The sequence below is a fragment of the Armigeres subalbatus genome, chromosome 2, assembly GCF_024139115.2.
Source record: "Armigeres subalbatus isolate Guangzhou_Male chromosome 2, GZ_Asu_2, whole genome shotgun sequence".
Classification (NCBI taxonomy): Eukaryota; Metazoa; Arthropoda; class Insecta; order Diptera; family Culicidae; genus Armigeres; species Armigeres subalbatus.
Window position 1 is genome coordinate 191,017,039 of NC_085140.1, and position 6,000 is coordinate 191,023,038.

Sequence of the window (6,000 nt, forward strand, 5' to 3'; positions counted from 1 at the left end):
TCAGCATTGCCAATGCTACCAACGCCTTCGTGTTGTTATGCTATTACTGCATTGGATATTCTGCTGCTCGCTGCTTTCCGGTGCGCGCGAGCCATTTTGATCGGGATTTGCAGACAACGCACAGTGTTTTCTAACCCAGGAATTCGTGATCGAAAATGTTTTGGCCATGAAAAGTTGATTTTAGAGGCTCAGTGACTTCGGAGAAAAGTTTCAATATGTTAAGCTCCATATTTCTGAAATTTTTTTTGACTAATCCCCCTAAACGTGAGATGGGAATTCTCTTTCCTCCAATTATGAAGATACATCATTGATGTCTTCGAGAAAGTTGTAGAAAAAGTTTCTACGAAAAATTTTGCTATATAAACTTCATTTCTATCTGCTATAGAAGTCGAGATATGGGTCGTTATTTATAAACGACCACCAAAAATCAGGTTATTCACGATACGTTCGTCAATATATTTTTTAGATTTTTCAAATGTTCTACAAAGATCTCCGTCGTGACAAAAAACATGAACCTTTCGAAGACAGTTTCTTCTTATTTTCAATATTGATGAAGTTATCGACGATTTTTTGTTCAAAAATGAGCATTTTGACATTAATTGCATACAAATGGGGCAGAATTTTAATTAGGAGATTGAAAGTATAACTCATGCACTAACGGTTGCATTGCAAAATATATGTGACTTAGCTTTCCGTAAGTACCGTATGGATATGTTTTCTTCTTCTTGTTATATATAAAAAATGAATTGGTCTGTATTCCGCATAACTAAGAAACGGCTGGGTTCAAATTTCTTCATCACAATTTCCTATGGGCTTACATAATATTTTCTTATGTAAAAGTCACGACTTGAACTGAAAAAATATGAAAAATTCACATTAGAATTTGTATGGGTGTTTTGTATAGGCAGATCACAACACGCATTCTCACCTACTGTGCAAGACAACGTCTGCCGGGTCATCTAGTTCATGATAATAACACTTACGCCAGACCTATGTCTTGTTTTAATGTCCAAATTTTGAAAAAGATTCTCGAATCGACGGATATTTTACACAGAAATACCAATATATCGGGATATTGGTATTTCCAGAGAATTCTAAATGAAAAGAAATAAACTAAAATTTTTGGAACACTTTTCTGTTAACCTGTTTTGCAATATGGTGATGTTTTAGACGTAGAAAATCGGCTTTTTATTATTCTGGGATATTTCGAAAAGTTAATAGGTAAAACAAGTACCTTCGAATTGCTTTCATAAAATTATATTTAAACTTATGATGTTTGAGGCGTCGCTAACCATAGTTTCCATTCAATAAAGATTACTGATTTACCCGATACTGCAATTCCTCTTATTAGCATTCCTGGCTGTATGGTGATTTCTAAAATAATACAATTTGCCCAAATACACTGGGGTCGCTTTTAACGTGACTTTTTGATGATTTTTTTTTAAATACGCGTTGTTTCTTCCCGCGGAATTTGAAATTCATGTCAGTTCTGTAAAACATCCATCCATAATCATTTAGAAAATTTTGTATTTGGCTAAATCATAGGTCTGGCTTAAGTGTAAAGACTAAAGATGACCCTGCAGACGTTGTCCTGCACAGTAGGCGAGAATGCGATCTACCTTTTTAAAATTTCCATATAAATTTTATTTTCAATTTTTCATATTTTTTCCAATTTTGGTCGAGATTCTTACATTAGAAAATATTCTGTAAATCCGTCGGACATGTTGATAAACAAATTTGCTGAAGAAATGAAGAAAATCTATCCAGCCGTTTCTTAGTTATGCACAATACAGACCAATTCATTTTTTATATATAACAAGAAGAAGAAAAAGATGTTCATACGGCACTTATGTCAAGCTATGTCACATATATGTTGCAATGCAACCATAAGAGCATGAGTTATAGTTTCAATTACTTAAATAAAATTCTGCCCCATTTTGCCCCTACATGTATGCAGTTAATGTCAAAATGCCCATTTTTGAACCGAAAATCGTCAATAACTCCGTCAATATTGAAAATAAGAAGAAACTGTCTTCGAAAGGTTCATGTTTTTTATCGCGACGGACATCTTTGTAGAACATTTGAAAAATCTAAAAAATATATTGACGAAAGTATCGTGAAAAACCTGTTTTTTGGTGGTCGTTCATAAATAACGACCCATATCTCGACTTCTATAGCAGATAGAAATAAAATTTATATAGCAAAATTTTTCGTAGAAACTTTTTCTACAACTTTTTCGAAGACACCAATGATGTATCTTCATAATTGAAGGAAAGAGAATTTCCATCTCACTTTTAGGGGGATTAGTCAAAAAAAAATTTTTTACAGAATATGGAGCTTAACATACTGAAACTTTTCTCCGAAGTCACTGAGACTCTAAAATCAACTTTTCATGGCCAAAACATTTTCGATCACGAATTCATGGGTTAGAAAACACTGTGAACGGACCGTTCGGAGAATGTTATTTGCCACTGTCTTGCAAGTGGGAGAAAAGTTTTTCAAAATTGGGTATTACGTAAAACAAATTAGAACAAGGCACGTTACATTTTTTTGCGAAGAGTCCTAGTTGAAAAAAAAGCATCATAAGTGAAAAATTTTGTTTTGCACTTTTTTTTTCCAAGCATCATTTCATAAAAAATCCAAAATCCAAATATACAAGAAAGGCAAAGCATTTTTCACGCTAATCACGCCAAAATCTTACACATGAGATTCAAAATAATTAATACCAATGGCAAAAAAATATATCTTTGTCGTCATTTTTCAACGAATTATAACTGAAAATCCATCTTCCACTCGAAACTTACGATCTGTTCGTAAAAAAACTGTTCTCAAATTGACATTTCAATTTTTATGGCTCAAATTCATCTGGGGTATTACTAGGTAGTAAATATAGCCACTACATGGGAAATAATAAGTAGCGCTCTTGTTAATATACAGAAAAACATATAATTTGTTGGTGGCAATATAGTTGCCACTGCCTAATAAATGGTTAAACCGCTCTTTGCGGAATCCCGATCAAAATGGGTCGCGCACCGGAAAGCAGCTTTCTTGTATTCAATAAATTAAGCCCGTAAATTTGAATGGATATAATCACTAACAGAAACCAAACTTCCACGCCAAACGCCGATGCGATTAAAACAGTCCGTTTTTGCATTAACCCTTTCTGTTCAGAAAATGCTAGTCCTGAGAAGAACCAAATCTCTTTCCCCAATACGCCTTTCCAACAACTAACTGACATCACAATTTATAATAAATGTAATGTAATAAAAGCATCGCCACTGGCGGTACGGGATCGCAACAGTGCTATTTTTGTAGTCAACCCTTTCTTCATATAATATGCTGATTCGTTGAGGTTGAATGATCTGCAGCAACACACCGAGGACCACCACATATGCGATGGATTTTCGTTGAAAATGTTACCAACGCCTTCGTGATGCTGTGTCCTCTCCGCTGCGATCGCTTTGATGCGTCCGCTATGAGTGAAATCTTGTTCGAACTGAGGATTAGATCCAAACCCTCAAGTGATTGATTTTTGATGTCTATGCTAGTGATGCATGTACGTGATTGGTTGGTTTAGCTTTTTATCAAATATTAATAGTAAATACTTACATATTTGTATTTTCAAATTAATACTTAGAAGCGTTGACTCATCTTCGATCGAATGGTCCAAAAAAATGAAAATCCATCGAGAAACGGCTGAGATATTAAAGTATTATATTTTCGTGACGGTCCCCGATTTTCGCAATCGTAAAGTGTACCCCAATATAGAAAAGACAGACGTAGTCCTACGTCAAAAAAAACGCTCTTTTAATATACCTTAGCTTGATGGACTATACACATCGTAGTTGCTAGTCGTGATTGGCCGAGAAACAACAAAATATGCACAGCTCACCAATTGAATAATCTTCTTGAGATTAGAAACCTATTCTCACGGTACATGATTTGGAGTTTCGTTAATTCAAGTCCAATAACGATGCTGGCCACGTCCTGAGAGTCAATTCAGGATTAGGAGAGGAAAATTAATTCGACACTCAATGCTACACGAGACCGAGGAATCCTCTGCATCTCTGTAAGCGTCACGGGAAAGGAATAGTTGGTTAGATGAGATAACAATCCATGGGATGTCACCTTGGTAAACAGCTAAACATTTAGTGCGAACGAAGTTATTTTGAAAACACGCAAATGAAAACCGTGTTTCAAATCAATTTTACGCTTCGTAGCTTCTACAACACAATCGATCCAGCACTAATAAATTTTCTGTTCTTCGATGCAGAAATTATTCTTTTTCACTTCACCATTCTTCCGGACTAGCTGGCGTGTACAGCATTATCACGATCGATCGCACACTGTTTGAACAAATTTCTACTCTACAAGGCAGAATTGTTAACTTAGAAAAACGTCTGTCTTTTCTATATCGGAGTACATTTTGCGATTGCGTAAATCGCAAAAATAATTTACTTTGCACGTTAATATCTCAACCGTTTCTCGTTGGATTTCCATTTTTTTTACCATTCGATAAAGGACGAGTCAACGCTTCCCTATACCTATAAATACCTTCCCTATAAATACTGATTTTTAACTATTTATTATAGATAATTGATAAAAAGTTTAGAAATAGATAAATCAACCAATCACGTAGATGCATAGTTGATATGGTGCGACCCGAAACTCTTTACGTGCAGCACGCGCTGTTAGAGAGCACGTTCGGATCGAGAGAGACGAGTAAGTGCAGTTTGTGCTCGGGGCTCTCAAAGAGCCATGCACAGGGTAGCACTCTAACTGCACTTTTTCGGTTCTGCTTCTGCATGACTTTCGAGCTTTGAACGGGGATTATTTCCCGCTATTGCGTTCTATAAAAATATAGTTGATCGGAGAGAATAACTGTGCGTATTCTTTGTTCGATATTTCATTATAAAAATAAATAAGGCAAATAGGGCAAGTCTATATTTCAAAGAGAATAGTTTGTTCATATGATTGCGCTAAATGCATTCTAATCATAATCACAGATAAAATATGTATATGCATTATTTTTCAACATTGATTTACTTTGAAACATCTTCTAAGTTTCCAAGAATGACTTCATGTAAATACTAATGAAAATAAATCAATTTTACCCGGAGAATTAAAACGGCCTAATCTCAAAATAAAGGTAAAAACTTCATCAGCAGAAATCGACCAGGAAATCGATATTTGTGGTGTTACGCATCCCGTTTCTTCCACAAAATCGCGGGGAGAGACAACGTAAAAAATAAAATCTCTTTTGGCAAGCGACCACAATGTATATTATTATTATTTGGCAGGGCTTTATCATTATTGACCCAGTATAAATTGATCATTTTGATGGTAATAGTATAAACGCTACTATTCAGCAAAATTCATTCACACACTTAAAATAAATCGCCGAATTCGGTAAAATTTTACTGAAATCTCAACAGCAGAACTGTTCGGTAAATAATTTATCTGATTTTCGGTGATTTTGACAGTTGAGCAATGGAAAAAATACAAAAATCTGTAAAATAAATTACCGAACAGTTCTGCTGTTGAGATTTCGGTAAAATTTACCGAAGACGGAGAAATGAGTTAAGCAGATTCCTCTACCGGGGATTAAAAATCATTTTTTTCAAATGGAAGAGGAGTCTAGACATACTATCTTTATGAATGATCAGTGTAAATAGAATAATAGTTATTTCTATGAACGGTACAACCTTTTCGTATGTCCCGGGAAATCCCGGGATCCCGGATTTTTTTCATGTTTCCTTAGAAAACTTATTGTTTGATTTAAAAACGATTTTATTCAATGTTCAGGGGTAAAGTTCATATTTTAGAAAGGACAGATTATACAGATTTCAAATTGGAACTCAATTCAATTCTAATTTGAATCGATTCTTTCGAAAAAAAACGACTTCAAGAAGCAAATATTAGAATAGAAGAAGGGTTCGCTGGCGGTTGAAGTCGGCTTGACTGTTTGCATAGTTTTGAATATGCATTGGGTTTAGACAG